Source organism: Podarcis cretensis (assembly GCF_951804945.1).
Source record: "Podarcis cretensis genome assembly, chromosome: Z".
Classification (NCBI taxonomy): Eukaryota; Metazoa; Chordata; class Lepidosauria; order Squamata; family Lacertidae; genus Podarcis; species Podarcis cretensis.
Genome location: NC_137184.1, coordinates 27,453,204 through 27,469,916, shown reverse-complemented (window position 1 = coordinate 27,469,916; position 16,713 = coordinate 27,453,204). Strand labels below are relative to the sequence as shown.

General features: G+C 42.4%; 3 long non-coding RNA genes across 4 annotated transcripts in view; 2 read left to right on the top strand and 1 right to left on the bottom strand.

The window, feature by feature from the left end:
• LOC307207744 overlaps positions 1 to 16,713 on the top strand; it is a 962,945-nt gene that overhangs the window by 506,361 nt on the left and 439,871 nt on the right. The gene's annotated exons all lie outside the window — the stretch shown is intronic.
• Positions 1 to 16,713, bottom strand: part of LOC307207739 — a 185,742-nt gene that overhangs the window by 36,987 nt on the left and 132,042 nt on the right. The gene's annotated exons all lie outside the window — the stretch shown is intronic.
• The window catches only part of LOC307207698, a 73,507-nt gene continuing 59,622 nt past the window's right edge, over positions 2,829 to 16,713 (top strand). Inside the window, exons 1-5 of one of the 2 annotated variants that reach the window (XR_013834766.1) lie at positions 2,829 to 2,895; positions 3,059 to 3,211; positions 3,331 to 3,363; positions 13,803 to 13,895; positions 15,324 to 15,665. This is a non-coding gene — a long non-coding RNA (uncharacterized lncRNA). Of the gene's footprint in view, positions 2,896 to 3,058; positions 3,212 to 3,330; positions 3,364 to 12,474; positions 13,441 to 13,802; positions 13,896 to 15,323; positions 15,666 to 16,713 lie in introns of those variants that run through there. The other variant, XR_013834764.1, reaches the window with a different exon arrangement.

The window sequence follows — 16,713 nt, the reverse complement described above, 5'->3', positions numbered from 1 at the left end:
CTTTTGTTGAGAGCTGAAATTGGAATGGAATGAAATCTAGCTTCACGTATGTGAAGAGAAAGGAGGCTGTAAATTTGAAGGGAGTTCTTAGTCTCTGGAGAGTGAACTGGAATTAATTATTGTAGCGCACTAATTTTTATTAAAGTTAAGATCTTTTTATGTACCTTCTTCAATTCTGGAGAAGTGAAGGGCCCCATATGATAAGCCCACAATTTTCTCAGGGGTGTAATGCTCAGTTGATCCTTATGCCCTCGTTTCCAGTGGCCCATTAAAAGGCCATTCGAGAAGGGGGGGGGTGGAATAATTTTTGTCCAGAGTTTAATGGGATACATTTTCCTCTGTTGTGAACAAACTGCCCTCTGGCACAAGAACCTCAAAAATATTTGGCACAGCCCTTCTGAAACCCATCTGTTTTTGAAATTAATTTCTTGGTAATGGATACATTATATTTACATATTTGGTTTTTATTTCTCAGTATCTAATTTAGGGAGGGAATAGTCTCTTAGGTAATTCATATAAAGCTCTTGACAGAGCCTTATATTTTTTAAAAAACAGAGCAATCTAGAAGGCATGCTTGTCTGTGTTAGACCTTTAGCACTAGAAATCTTTCAGCTGAAGGTCAGCATTAAACCAACCAACCAACCAACCAACCAACCAACCAACCAACCAACCAACTTCTGTTATCAAACACTGCTGGGGATCCTGGAGAGCTGTCACTGTCATTAAACCCCTGCCCCCATTTCAACCTTTTTTCTTTCTTTCTTTTTGTAGTAGTTTGGGAGTTAAGTTCACACAACACCAAACTATTTGTACTATTTCACTGGTGGGGAATCTTTAGGTCCAGGTACCAAATGCATCTTCAACTCTTGTGATTCCCCAAAGAGATCACCTCTTCCATAGGCCTCAGCTGTCCTGCTCAACACCCTGCTTTTGGCCTTATATTGGCTGAAATGTATCCTTGAACTGTGATAATTCCTATTCTGTACCTTCTTACACCCCTAATCCTGAGTAATGTAAAAGCCCTCATCCAATCCACCCCCCAGTAGGAAAGGCAGCACAGTTGCACAAACAGAATACATTTCATTGAGTCTTCCAATATTAATGAAGGGAGCGCGAGCGCACATGCACACACACTGCCTTTGAAGAAGCATAAATGTTTATGATAGTGACAAACAGGTGTTGCCACAGTATCCAGTAGAACAGAAAAATACAAAACTGAACAGCAGTTAAGATGTCACCCAGTGCTTTAAGTGGACAAGTGCAAGGCAGCAGTTCTGGCAAAAGGAAGAAAATGAATTTTGTGCTCTTGAGTGCAGTGATAGGTCCTGATATTTAATTTATTTTCTGGATGCTTTAGAGAAAGGTCCACACATCATTATGGACAGCTCAATGTCAACATCTCAGTTTTTATACTGATGGTCAAACAAATGGAATATCCTGTCATGTAGGCTTCATAAGGGGAATGGCAATGAGTAGACTGCTCAGCTATTTGTTTGTTTCTTTGAGGTGGCTTATTGCAGTAGATGCCAAACATTGTCTCTACATACTATCAGTGGCTCTCCATGGTTTCAAACAGTGGCTCTCCATGGTTTCATACAGAGGTCTTTCTCAGCCCTACCTGGAGATGACAAGAATGCAAAGCAGATGCTGTAATGATGAGCTATGGCCCCCATTGCATCCTCTATTCATTTTCTGTCAGGGGCTGTTGCGTTCAAGGGAGCTTCCCGTTGCTGATTTCCTCCCACAAATGAAGTTCTGGGAGTGGGAGACTTGTTCATACCTGATGGTGTACTGTATGGTATTGTACTTTAGTGTGATTGTATTATCTCCCATGAGGAGATAAGAAGAGGGTCCTTCCTGGATCAGAACCTGAACCAAAGAAATATTACCACCTGAGCTAAAGGATAAGAAAGCATTCTCAGCCCCACCACCCTTCCATGTGCAGATGGCAGCTGGTTGGCAACTGAATATTCAATTCTGACAACAGCACAGCATCATCCAGTGCAGATGTGGGCAGCAGTCTAGTTTAGGGGGTGCATGACACACCTCTGAAACACATTATTCTCATCTCTGGCAAAGAGGAATGTGCTGGGAATTTAGGGAGGGGACTGCCACTGCTACTCCACCTGACCCTGGCATCATAGCCAGCCCTCAGAACATAAATCCATCTAGTCCAAAATCCCAATTTCTCCAGGTGACTAAGGCATGCTTCATGCATATTTGAACTTTTAAATCTGTGATAGGGATTTATTATTATTATTATTATTACTCACCTTTGCAGTGAAAAGACCAGAGATAACAACATTACATGGTTTATAGGGTGGCCAGAAGCACAGGTTGCACACAATACTAGTCCTACTCAGAGTAGACTCATCAAAATTAACAGGCATGGCTAACTTAGGTCGATTAATTTCAATGGGTCTGAGTAAGACTTACTTGGACCCCCATGCTTTTGAAATCCCACTGAGCTCAGCAGGGGGTTCTCCTCTGAAAATGTGCATATGATTGCAAACTTAATGAGCAATCCTATGCATGATTACTCAGAAGAAATACACATTGCATTCAGTGAAGTTTGCTCTCCAGAAAGTAAGGAATGCACACTTACCTGGGAATAATCAGCACAGAACATGGCGGGGCTTACTTCTGTGTAAACATGCATAGGCTTGCGCTGTCAAGCTGTCATCATCCATCTGTTAAGTTTGTTTTTAGCCCATATTCATAAGCTCTAGTTATAGCAGTGGTGTGTGTCTTTTGAGCACCTATGCAAATGAACCATATTTATCCCATCCCAGCTCTTCTCTATGCACTCACTCTAGCACATATAATAAGGATAATAAATACTTGAAGATGTCTATTTCTGCATTATTCATTCTGGCTCACTACAGTATCATCAAGGTATCAATGCTTGCACTTTTATCTTCCAATGTGACTGACAGTAATTTGATTTCTTTTGTTTCTGCTGTGTCCCCCCCCCCCATATGCTTTTCCTTGCTGTTGTCAAATCGTTTTCATATCTACCACTTCACTCTTTCCTTTCCCTTTCTTTCTGTTATGTTAGCTTTAGTCCTTGGCTACAGTTAGACCATCCGCTAAGGAAAACTCATGAAGGAGAGGTATACCTGAAGAGGCGTCTCCACCCTCATCATTAAGCCTGGACACTGAGGTCCAGCTCTGAGGGCCTTTTGGCGGTTCCCGCACTGCAAGAAGTGAGGTTGCAGGGAACCAGGCAGAGGGCCTTCTCGGTAGTGGAACCTGCCCTGTGGAACGCCCTCCCTTCAGATATCAAGGAAATAAAAAACTATCTGACTTTTAGAAGACATCTGAAGGCAGGGCCTTGCAGAGCCAGGCTGAGGCCCGGGCCAGGTAGATAATGTGCCCCCCTTTTTTACCCTGGGGATAAATGCCCCCGCGTTCGCCCCAGTGCATCCCCTGTGATTGTGAATATGCTGACTCAGGCCCCCTTTGGAATCAGAGGCCCGGGCCAAGTGGCCCATATGCCCCCCCCCCTCTGTCTGGGCCTGTCTGAAGGCAGCCCTGTTTAGGTAAGTCTTTAATGTTTGGTGTTTTACTGAGTTTTTAATATTCTGTTGAGAGCCACCCAGAGTGGCTGGGGAAACCCAGCCAGATGGGTGGGGTATAAATAAATTGTTGTTGTTATATCAGTGGTGCACAATCATGGAACCTCCATGAGCAGAATTAGTCTTTCTTGAATACCAGTTGCAGTGCAGGGGCAACAGTGGGCGAGGACTAGTGCCCTCACATCTTGCATATGTGATTCTTGGAAGCATCTGATTGTTGACAGCTGGAAAGAGAACACGTGACTTGATGGACCTTTTGATCTTATCCAGCACAGGCAACGACCAATTAATGTGCACGCAAAAGATACACAATTGCACACATGCATACAGTGCTTAACCCAGAAGTGACCAAAAACACCACAAAACAAGTCATTAAAAGGGTGGAATGGTGGCGGAATGGGAGCATGGCACACTTATATGCGCTCCACCAATGCGTGGGGGGGGGGGCAGGAACAGAACCCTCACACGAAATGAACATCTTCTTGTGCAGCACAAGGCCACTAACTGTTTTCCGTCAGGAGAGCTATTTGAAGAAAGGTTAAGCATCCCCTTCCCCACTCCAAATTCCCAAATTTGGAAGTTGCTTTTTCCTAGGAAATGGGTTTATCTGGCTCTCGAGTCTCTTAAGCCAATATTTTGAGTCCAGCTATTTTTTGGAAATCCATGGGCAGAGGGGTGAAAGGAAATAATCTGTAGAGGGATGGCGAGGGATATTCAGAGCATTTTACAAGTTTGGATGAATGGCTTTCCCTTAGTTTATTGGATAAGGTGGCCCTTTTTGGGGGAGGGGTCTAGCTTTAGGCTCCAACCACACTATACATTTAAAGCAGTATCAAAGCACTTTAAAGAGTCATGACTTTCCCGTTTCGCCATTTACCTTCCCGCTAGTAAGCGGTCCCTATTTATCTACTTGCACCCGGGGGTGCTTTCGAACTGCTAGGTTGGCAGGCGCTGGGACCGAGCAGCGGGAGCGCACCCCGCTGCAGGGATTCGAAACAGCCGACCTGACGATCAGCAAGTCCTAGGTGCTGAGATTTTACCCACAGCACCACCTGCGTCCCTCCAACTGTACAACTCTACAATTCTACAAATGCTAGATAGGTACTGTCCTTACTGTGTTTTTTGTGCTTATTTCTGTTTTCAACAAGTCTTTTAAGTGGAGTTCTTTTTCTCAGTCTATATTGGAATTGAAATTGTTTTTACATATCAAATTGTTGCAATTGTTTTTATATATGAAATTGTTGTTTTTATTGTGAAATTGCTTTGAGATATTTTATGCAAATTCCTATAAAAAACAAAAAAACCACATTGCTGGATATATATATATTTTATAAATTTTGTTCTTTTGATAATGTTGTAGCTATAACATTTTATGTTGATTTTTAATAACCTCTATCCACCTTATGGATTTTTATTTTTTTTTAATGGAAGGATGTTTCAAATAGATAAATAAACGTTCCTGTGCACACACAGAGGTGCAAATGGGCAATATGTGGCACATAAATCATGAATCCTTATTCCATTAATGTATTATAGATGAAAAGAATGCAATATGAACTTCTGAAGTACAACTTTCTCTTGTATGAACCTGCTGATTCCTTAAGATCTTCATCTAAGGCAGAATGAGAAACCTTTGGCCCTCCAGATGTTTCTACACTACAAGCAAGCATGGCCAGTGACCAAGGATGAGGGCACTTACAGTTCAGCAACATATGGCAGTCCAAAGGTTCTCCATCCAAGTTGTTAGTCTGGAAACCCTACTTTCAGGAAGCTAGGCAAGTGGCAACGGGAGTAGAAACATTTCTGTGTAGGTGACCCACCCCACAGAAATGCCCCTCACCTACTTTCATTCACAATTACATCCTTACATCCTATTCAGCAGCAAGCCCCAGTGAGTTCCATGGGACTTATTCCCATTCCATGTGTGTGCACAGCTGCAATCTTTGGTACTAAGTCAAAAGAATCTTATAATTCAGCAGGTATTTCTTCCTCTTCTTCTTTTTCCTATTATTATCTTGCTGCTGTTGATATTTCTCTTCCAGGATTATGGTACTTGGATAGATTTTAGTTTGGTTTCATTTGTATAATATCATGAATGGTTTTATTTTGGGTTCCTAAGCTGCCTTGAGTGGGACACAGGTGGTGCTGTGGGTTAAACCACAGAGCCTAGGACTTGCCGATCAGAAGGTTGGCGGTTCGAATCCCCGCGATGGGGTGAGCTCCCGTTGCTCGGTCCCTGCTCCTGCCAACCTAGCGGTTCGAAAGCATGTCAAAGTGCAAGTAGATAAATAGGTACCACTCAGACGGGAAGGTAAACAGCGTTTCCGTGTGCTGCTCTGGTTTGCCAGAAGCGGCTTAGTCATGCTGGCCACATGACCTGGAAGCTGTACGCCGGCTCCCTCGGCCAATAAAATGAGATGAGCGCTGCAACCCCAGAGTCGGCCATGACTGGACCTAATGGTCGGGGTCCCTTTACCTTTAAGCTGCCTTGAAGGCTCAATAGAGGAGAGGACCTTACCCATCTGTGCAACTTCCACACATGTTCACTCATAGGTTTGCTGCATCCCACTTCCACATGCTCTTTTTTTAAAAAAAGAAAACCTTTGACATAAATTTGCATTTAAATAGGGTTTTTTTAATTAAATAGTTATTTTTATCATTCATTTTCTCTCAAGATATTTTAAATTCATCATGCTACTTGGGAGTGGGAGCTGAAACCCTTTGTTAAGGGTGGGGCTGAAACCGCTTTGAGGTTTTCCTCACCATATGAAATAAACAAAATAAAATAAACCTGAAAGAGAACATTCAGGAAGTATGAAAGAATGTATCACTAAGCATTGCATCCCATGTCAGTCCTAGGCTACATACACACTGCAGTTTATTCTGCTTTCCTTTTATTTTGCACATTATATTTGAGTTTTCATACAGCGTAAAAGCCATTAGTGGAACGTAATGGATTACCACGCAAGTTCAGTGCTCATTTGGTGGTATTTGATTCAAGGAAAAATCCATTTGCAAGCCTGGAATCTGCTTGCAAGCCTGGAAGTTTGTACAAGGCAGTGCACCAACTGAAGCCCTTCAGGTTCCTTCACAGATTGTGGAGCCTCATTCCCTGCTCTTCCATTGTCTCCTCTCTTCAACAGGTGATTCTGCAGCCCATGAAAGATTCTGCAGCTGGTTTCCTTAGAGAAAGTTGCTTGTGGAATTCCCCCCACCCACATCATCCACTCCAAATAACTGCTTGCAGATTATCATCCCCATCGTCAGATCCATTGCTCAGCTGGTGGGTCAATCCTGCTGTTGGTGGTGATGCTGCACAGGCAGATTTCCTAAAGGAATGTTGTTAGTGTGGCATGCCCACCCTGTCCCCAGGACTGTCTGAACAGTTAAGTAGTTGATGGGTTGTGGTAGTGGTGGTGATGCTCCAAAAGTAGGTTTATTTTATTTTATTTTTATTTTTAGGAAAGCTATTTGCAAAGCCTCACTCAGAACCTGCAGGATCACAGCTGCTATGGGGAGTGGGAAATGTGGGGGGAGAGATTCTCCTGGATCTCTCTGCTTATCAGCTGTTCAGCAGAGACTGGATTCTGATATTTAATCTTCCTTTCACACTGCAGTACCTACTGGTGTGAATGAAATTTTGTGCAACATGGAGGTATACAGGAACTGCAGTATGAGAAAAACATTAAAAAATGCAGTAAACTCAGAGTAGACCCTCTGGAATAAATGTGCATGCCTGACTTATATTCATTAATTTCATTGGGGCTACTCTGTGTAGGACTTAGTTGATACAACTGTGAGTTCTGATCCACACATTACTCTGGAGGTGCAGGTCAGCACAGCTTGGCAATCTTTGTATCAGAACCAGAACTGTCAATTGTTCAGATGTGGGGTGTGTTCACCTCTTCAAATGAATACAATACAATGTATCTAATGCAAACTTAAAGCAACAGAGCTATCTCTCAACAGGCAAAACAAATATTACAGAGTGATACAAACACTATCTTAAGTATTCGTATGTGTCTTCCAAAATATTTTATGTATTTCTAAAAGCAAACATCCTCACAATATTTTTTTTTGGGGGGGGAGGGAGTGATCAGGGTTTTTTCAAAAGTCCCCTTTAAAAAACCTGTCCCTCCATACAAATTGGTAAAGTCTGTGTTGAAGAATTCGGTCTTTCTCCCATCTGATTCACCGCACAGGCTTGAGAGACTGTAGATTTAGTAGCCGTATTTGAAGAATCTCAACATATGAACTCACCCAATGCCCAGAGGGATTTGTTTTTGAATGAACCAGATGCTCCCCTTCTTGTACTGTCAGAGACTATGAACTTTGCAGGCCACTGCGCACAAAACTACACCAGATTCTGAATTGCTTTTAATTTTAGGAGAGCACCTATTATGGTTTTTTATAATCTTATGCTGCAGGAAATCTATTCTGCAAAGATGTCCAGCAACAATTCACAAAAAAATAGGTGTGTGTGTAAGTATGCCTATTCCTTTAGTGGAATGTCCTCCCATCAGATGTCAAGGAAATAAACAACTATCTGACTTTTAGAAGACATCTGAAGGCAGCCCTGTTTAGGGAAGTTTTTAATGTTTGAAGTTTTACTGTGCTTTTAATATTCTGTTGGGAGCCACTCACAGTGTCTGGGGAAACCCAGCCAGATGGGTGGGGTATAAATAAACTATTATTATTATTATTAGGCATAATGCACAACTGCATTTTCAAATGTATTCAGTGATCAAGACATTACTGGACAACACATGTACTAAATTTTAGTTCTCCAAGTTATGGATGGGGAACCTCAGGCAAATGCAGCCCCCCAGATCCCTCTATCTGAACTCTCTCCAAGCCACACCCTTCACTGGTCTTGCTTTGCACCCTGAGTGCCTTGCTGGGAAGTGCATTTAAACTCTGATAATGCTTCTTGCTTGCCTGCATGGAGGATGGATACATAAATGTTGCTCTATCCACTGTTGTGTACAACCCACTGACATGTGACTATCATGGGCAATTTCTACTCCTGTTTTTGTCAAACTTCTCAGACATCTTTAGTTCTTCACTTCCTGATTCTTGGCTGACCACAAATGTGGAAGGAACTGAGACAGTCCACGTGAGTGCAGCACAAAGCCGGCAGCTTCAGCCACTTATTGCAGAGAATGGATTGACTACCCCAGATGGTGACATTGGCACTTATTTATGGTCTATTATCCTGAGATGACAAAAGAGCTGAGGACGCAGCTTCCAGTCACTGCCTTTTAACTCACATCAGTACTGGATTTATGTCCTTGATTGTGAAGCTAAATCAGATCTTGACATGAAGACTTCTCCCTCCAACCCCCAGGATATTAATGTCAAAAGGCTCTTATTGGGTCCATAACATAAGTGATGTTAATTTTCAAAGGCAAAGAGGTAAAGATGCAAAACTGTGAGGCTAGAACAGCAATCAGAAAAGGTAACTAGCGATGCTTGACGCTTTTGTGCCAAAGTTGGGGGATGGGAAGAAGACCACCTTATCATGAGCAACTCTACTTCAATCTCTAATCTCTAAAACATGTTGCTCCCTTTTCCTGATTTTTGTTGCTGCTCTTCTCCTGAGTTGCATAATAAACCTACAACCAGGGATGTAAATTTTTTTTTTGAATCAGCTTGCATTTAAAGGTGAACCCGCCTAATTCTCACTTTCTGAAACAATATGCGAACCAAAACAACTAACCTTCAAAATTCACACTCTTCCAAGTTTTGCAATGCAGTTCTCCAGCCAAGTCATGTATACTAAAATGAATAAACTAGGGTGACAAGGGCATACAAATGCAAGTGGTACCTCTGGTTAAGAACTTAATTCGTTCTGGAGGTCTGTCTTTACCTGAAACTATTCTTAACCTGAGGTACCACTTTAGCTAATGGGGCCTCCAGCTGCTGCTGTGCCGCTACCGCACGATTTCTGTTCTAATCCTGAAGCAAAGTTCTTAACCCGAGATACTATTTCTGTATTAGCGGAGTCTATAACCTGAAGCGTATGTAAACTGAAGCATCTGTAACCCGAGGTACCACTGTATTAGGGAGAACATACAAAAAAAAGCAGGATTGCAAGAATTTTGTGTAATGGATACATTTGGAGAAAATTGTGCTAAAATGTGGAGAACTGAACATAAGATTGGGATGCCGACCTCCAAGTTTTGCAATGCTGTTCTCCAGCCAAGTCACGTGTACTAAATTGCATAAACTAGGGTGATAAGGGCATACAAATGCAAGTATTAGGGAAAAGAACATACAAAAAAGGCATTGTGTTAAGGAAAGCAGGATTGCAAAAATTTTGTGTATTAGGCGAAATGGGTACATTTGGAGAAAATTGTGCTAAAATGTGGAGAACTGAACATAAGATTGGGATGCCTACCTCTCTCTGGGATACGGTTATGGCTGCTGGAAACCTCATTGTTGCATGTAATTGGGCGAAATTGGATGACATGTTCCCTGCTAAGTCCCATGCATGTGCAGGGAAGTGGCAGCAATATTGTGCTTTTCCTTCATGCCTACCCATCTGACCTACCACATTGAGTTGACTGCAGAATCTGGGCCTATAACCCTGAATGGTCAGCTGCTGATGTTGCAGATTGGGGAGGCATGTTGGGCAGATAGAGGGCAAGTGTGCATCTCACTCCTACATGAGTGATTGGCAACACTTGTGACGTAATCAGCTGTCTATGTGGATATGGCAAGCTATGTGTCTGCATGTGGTTACAGGCTCTCAGTGGTGATTGGTGCTCCTTCTGGGCACATGCAGACTTCCTTTTGCACTGCACTTTCCAGGCACAGGTCCGTGCTCTAAAGCTCTGTGTTCAAGCAATGCTTTTTTATTTGTCTTTGTCCTCAACAAAACCTGTGTCTTACTGCTGAATCAGAGCAAATGGCAATCAGAGGTAAAATGTGGGTTTTCCCAGGGAAAGCACCAGGACAAAAAAACATTTAAAGCATGGAGCTTTAAATTGCAGCCCTGTGCTTGGCAACACAACAAAAAAGAAGTCTATGAGCCTAAGACAGGTACGGCAGCAATCAGGGACGCCAGTGGTAGGTGGAGCTAGAGTCAGTGCTATTTTTCTAGAAAAAGAGGTGCTGGAACTCCCTTGTTCTCTGAGAATAGCAACGGCACCCACCTTAGCCCTGGCTGGAGTCAATGATAGCCAGGGGTGGAGCCATTGACATAGTTAACTAATTCTGGTTTTGTTTCCATCCTACTTCCTGCTGAGTTCTATAAGGGCTAAACTGAGACTTTAAGGAGCAGGAAGCTGAGAGCCAGGAACACACACTGGACTAGTGGTAAGTAAGAATGCAGGCAGGTGGGGGCTGTCTTAAGGCAGGGACGAAAGTAGGCTTTATTTCACCTGGGCCAAATACCCAGTTTGGCACATCCCCACACACGTGCATTTGCATGCACACACACAGGCTGGGAGTCTCAATGGTGCTTCTCCGGAGGCAGGGCCAGATTTAGGTTTGATGAGGCCCTAAGCAACTGAAGGTAATGGGGCCCTTTATTTAGCAGGCGGGGCCCATTAATTACATCACAGGAGCCTACACAACACAAAACACTGTTGCTGTATGTAGGTTTATTTTATTTGTTTTTTACCTTATATTTTGGAAATGTACATCCACTTGTTGTTTTTCCTTTAAATTTTTCCTTTAAAGCTATATTTCCATATAGCTTGTTTAGCTTATATGTAAATCCGGCACTGTCTGGAGGCTTCACGCAGGGCAAAAAACCAACCACCACCCCCATCTCTGTAGCTGCAGCACTGCTCAAGGAAAACTGAGATTGGTGGGGCAGTAACCCATCCGTCCTAACTGAACAGCCTCCACTGCACACTCAACCATTGCATAAAAAATATTCAAGGTAGTTAATAATAATAAAAAAAACCATAATGGAAAATAACTTGTCCTCACAATGTATTAAGCAAAAACATAATAAAAATCTGATAAGAGATGATTAAAAGGTTTTTTTTTTAAGCAGGCTTTTAAAAACATAATTAAATTAAAATACAGATTAAAACACAGGGCAGAAGAAAAGAACAGTAGGCTAAATACCTATGTAAATTAAAAAGAGGATGCCTGCTGGCAACATCCATGGACAGGGAGAGAAACCTCCTTCATGGAGAGTTCCAAAGCCTTCTTCAACTTGCAGAGAATAAATAGGGAGATTTATGAAAGCTTTGGAGATGATGTTGATGATAATGATGACTTTGCAACTCAGCGAACAACAATGAACCATGTAGTTCATTGGACAGGGGAACTGTGGTCCTGGACTGCAGCCCCATTATCCCTTACAATAGGCCATGCTTGCTAGGGTAGTTGGGAACTATAGTTCAGCACCATCTGGTGGACCCCACGGTTTCCATGCCTGATACAATACACCAGACCCAGACAGCCCACCAATAAAAACCTCTTAATTTTACTACACAGGCTTCCACCTAAGGTATTTCCTTCTTTGCACAACAAAAACATAGCATAAGTTCCTCATCTTTTCCCATTAGCTTTTAATACATCTCGCTGCAATGGCGTCTCTGTTCCCCTCCCAGTTGATTTAATTTGAATAGCGAGGCAAATGAAACACATTCCTATTTGGAGTGGCTCAGAATGATGCCTCCTTTTCTATAAATTCACGAAGAAAATGATTATCATTTGTTGCCTGATGGCTTGCAAATGAAACAAAAATAATAACGCTTAGCAAAATCCATTAGAATACTTTCAGCATGAGTCATACTGCCCTTGAAGGTGCAGCTTAAAAAAGCAGAGAAATAGATTTGACACTACTTGGACTTGAAGCTCGGACATGCTGCATTAAACTGTTCAAAATTAATTTAATCTGAGCATGGAGAATAATAGCCTCTCAGTTCAAGACTTCAGATAGCAGCAATTTGCACCCGAAAGTACTTCCAAAGGGAAAGAATAAATGAAGGACGACTCTCCAAAACCGAGTGAGCAAATGTATTCAACTCAGTAAAAGCCACTTGATCACCCTGTAAAAAGATCAGCCGCCGAAGCATCTTTGGAGGGTTGGGTGGCTGTGTGACGGTGCATGAGCTGGGAAATTTTCTCCTTAAAAGTCTGAATCATTCCTGAGGCACATATATAACAGATCATTCAGGGAGTTTCTTTGAATATACCCTTTCAAAACCAGCCTTTCCAACAGGTAGAGTGATATGGCTTCCTGTAACCACCTAATTTGGGGTTTCATAAAATGGAAGCAAAATCACTGCATTTTTACTGCCAGGCGAGGGAGAGGCACTTGTGCGCTTTTCTGGACCTGACAATCCTTGAGGTGCCATGCAGTTTGACTTGGGAGGAGGGTACTATCTGTTGGGGCCAGCTCTAACAACAGGCAGAGTGAGTCAGCCATCTTAGGCAACTGATATGCGGTGTCAATAAAATTCAATTTGTTGTTGTAATTTTACTTCCTGGGGGAAGAATATTTTTGTTTCCTTACCACCACCATCCCATCTCAGGTGTCAGAACAACTTGTGCCAGAAGCCTACTGTACTATGTTGATAGACTTAGACAGGTGGGTAACAAGTGGGATGCCGTTTGCTGTTGCACCTCAGGGACCAAAATGATTTTGGCTACCACTGCACACTCAGAAGCAGGGATGATGTGTGGCCTGACTTACCTGTGAGACTAGCCACAGGCAAAGCTCCTATGGGGTGTGGAGAGGGCACTCCCCCAGGACGATTAGTTACAGATAGGCTTGCTCCTAGGGAAGAGGCTGGATCAACTGGGGTTGTGGTTGGACATGTGAGTTAACTTGGCTTCCGAACGAGAGTTAGAATGCTGATAAGCTGCATCTGTGGTGAAAACATGAATGTGACTGGTGAGTATTTCATGATTTAGAAATTGGTACTTGAGTTTTAATTTTCCTCTTCCTTCTTTGTCCCCTTTGCCTTGTGTGCCATATTTTTTAGATTGTATGTCTTCAGGTGGGGACTGTCTTGTTTTGATCTTTATATAAGCTGCTCTGGGAGCCTTTTTGGCTGAAGAGGGGGTTACAAATGCTCTGGATAAATAAATATTTGCCCAGGCTTTTGAGTGACCACTAAAAAGATATGTTGACACATTGCTCGTATTGCCATGCTGCATTTAATTTCAGTTTTTTTTAAAAAAATATATATTTTCATTAATTTTCAGTAAAACACTGTTACAAATAGTTTCATTTCTCATGTTTTAAATCTCTAGAACCTGATGAGCTGCACTCAAGGGTACTAAAGGAGCTAGTGGGTGTAATCTCAGAGCCTCTGTCTATCATCTTTAAGAATTCTTGGAGAACAGGTGAGGTCCCTGCAAATCAAAGGTGGGCAAATGTTGTCCCCACCTTCAACAAGGGGAACAAAGCAGACCCAGGTCTGCTGGACCAGTCTGCTTGACCTCAATACTAGGAAGGGCCCTGCATTAGATAAAGCAAGCACTTAGAAAAGGATGCTGCGATTACTCAGACTCAGCATGGGTTTCTCAAAAACTTTTTTCTTTTATAGAGTTACAAGCTTGGTGGATTAGGGGATTGCTGTGGATGTAAAGTATCCTGATTTCGGTTAGGCTTTTGACAAAATCCCCCTTGATATTCTTTCAGAGAAGCTGATAAAGTGTGGGCTGGATGAGACAAGTGTTAGGTGGATTTGTAGCTGGGTTGGCTGACTGAACCCAAAGAGTGCTCACAAATGGTTCCTCATCATCAGTGGGATGCCAAAGGGTTCTGTCCTGGGCCCATTGTTGCTCAATGTCTTTATAAACAACCTGGATGAAGGAACTTTAGTGGATGATCACCCAATTTGCAGATGGCACCAAGCTGGGAGGGATAGCTAATGCACAGAAGACAGAATTGGGATTCAAAATGACCTTAACAGATTGGCGAACTGGGCCCAAACTAACAAAATGAATTTCAATAGGGACAAAGGTAAGGTTAGTCAGGAATAGCCAGCTGCACAACTACAGTGGTACCTCAGGTTACATACGCTTCAGGTTACATACGCTTCACGTTACATACGCTTCAGGTTACAGACTCCGCTAACCCAGAAATAGTGTTTCAGGTTAAGAACTTTGCTTTAGGATGAGAACAGAAATCGTGCTCTGGCAGCGCAGCGGCAGCGGGAGGCCCCATTAGCTAAAGTGGTGCTTCAGGTTAAGAACAGTTTCAGGTTAAGAACGGACCTCTGGAACGAATTAAGTACTTAACCCAAGGTACCACTGTATAAGATAGGAGACATCTAGTATGTAAATGGAATCTTAGTAGACTACAAGCTTAAAATGAGTCAGCAGTGTGAAGAAGCAGCAAAAAGGGCTAATGCTATTCTAGGCAGCATCAATAGAAGTATAGCATCCCAATCAAGGAAAGTAATAGCATCATTCTACTCTGCCTTGGTCAGACAGCATATGGAGTACTGTGTCCAGTTCTGGGGACCACAATTTAAGAAGGATATTGACAAGCTAAGATGTATGCAGAGGAGTTTGACAAATATGATCAAGGGTGCATTGTGGGGGGCGGTCACTTGGTGCACAGTTATATGGAACACACAGTATTTTTCTATAGAAAATAAAAAGAATGAGATTATGCAAATAAGCATTCACCAGCATCTTGCTGAAATAGAATGATAAAAAGAGCTAGCAGCAGTTCTTCCTCCCCTTTTTACCTATTCAATGTAAATGCAGAATGTTGATATATAGTTCTGGTATATTAATTGTGAAGGCTTTTCTTCTGTTCAGAGATATTATGACTCTGTGCAAATGCACAGCAGAAGTTCCATCAAGTGGCAAAGGGCACATATCATATCCACATTAAAGTTTCATTTCTAGTCCCTCACTTGCCTTTTCCTTTTTGCAAATTTGCAAGAAGGAAATGCAAAAGGTCTTTTAAATTCTCAAACACCACATAATTTCTTCCGAATTGCCTGCCACTTGCTGTTTGTTCTACAATAATTCAAAGAAGACTGGTTATGCCAAGAACCTAAGAAAAAGTGACTTTGGAACATATTAGAAAGTTAAAGGAAATTGAAAGCCTTCATGATGTTAAACTGCACAACACAGCTGGGGCTGAAGCACACTGTCAATTACAAGTACTTGTAAAAGTACAGAAAGATTTAAAAGAAGAAGAAGAAGTATGATTGTGGTATTTCCTGCTAGGTCCAATCTAGAAGCTATATCACTAACACTGCTGGTTTCTTTTTTGCTTATATCATAGCCATTTTCATAAGGAAATATTGGGTTCACCAAAAGCATTGGGTGGGGGGAAGAGAGAAGCACCACACTTCTTGTGCCCCCCTCCCCACAACCTCCAAATGCATAGATTCTGTATGTGCTCTTGGGGACCTTGAGAGGCAATCAGCTATGTTTTACTCAGAGTAGACCCTTAAAAATAATAATTAAAGTGACTAAGGCTGCATTCAGACATGTAGTTTAGTGTGTTACCGTGCTTTTCTTCTGGGGGTACTCAAGGGTATGAAGGGCCAGCACACAGAAGCCAGTGCTTCTGTCCCAATGTCTTATTGTTCCTTTTACACAGCAATGTTTGTTGCTTTATGGAACTGTGGAACACCAGGACACATCAAATTTTAAATGGCAGGAAAGAACCGTATGCTGGGATTCTGCCCCAAAGGACCATAAAGAAAGCAATGCCCTAGAGACTATTACACCAGTCTCTACATCCTTGAACCAATGGGAGGGTGAATGACCCAGCAAATCCTACACTCAATCTCTGAACATCCAGAGGTGGGAGATATGCTAACTCAAGGCATGGAAGAAGCCATTGTTCACATTACACCAACAATGTGGAGGTTGGGAGTGGGTGCAGTCAGTGAAGTCTGGCCCATTAGGGTGGGTAGGATGGTACGTCACAGTATAAGCCTGCCAATTTTCCAGCCCCCAACCATCTGCCCTCTTATGCTGGTTCAATGGACAGGTTCACCCCATTGATCACAGAATAGAATATGGGGCATGTTCTTAACAGATGTTTTTCCCCTATTGCACTGTTGCACGGAAAAACAGGCCCTTATGTTTTCCCATAGACATGAATGGTAATCATTCTCTATGGTGTTCACTGCAGTGAGGACTTTATCTGCTTGATGTTCCTGGGTGGTTTGCAATATAAAAACATAAA